The sequence below is a fragment of the Arachis duranensis genome, chromosome 4 (assembly GCF_000817695.3).
Source record: "Arachis duranensis cultivar V14167 chromosome 4, aradu.V14167.gnm2.J7QH, whole genome shotgun sequence".
Taxonomy (NCBI): domain Eukaryota; kingdom Viridiplantae; phylum Streptophyta; class Magnoliopsida; order Fabales; family Fabaceae; genus Arachis; species Arachis duranensis.
The window spans coordinates 19918714-19918932 of NC_029775.3; positions in this window are offsets into that span (position 1 = coordinate 19918714).

Below are 219 nucleotides of genomic sequence, written 5' to 3' on the forward strand. Positions count from 1 at the left end.
CACTTTCATATTTTTGGGATCTCATAAAATAAAATATATATAACTGATTTTGATAACGGATTTTAATATATGTTTAGTATTTTTTTTATCATCAAATTACTAAGAAACATATAAGTACTATTACAAAAGAAAAAGTTGTTCAAGATAGATGAAAAAATTAATAAAAAAATAAAATTACAGATAGTTAATTATTATTAAATTAATAATTTTTATTATTAT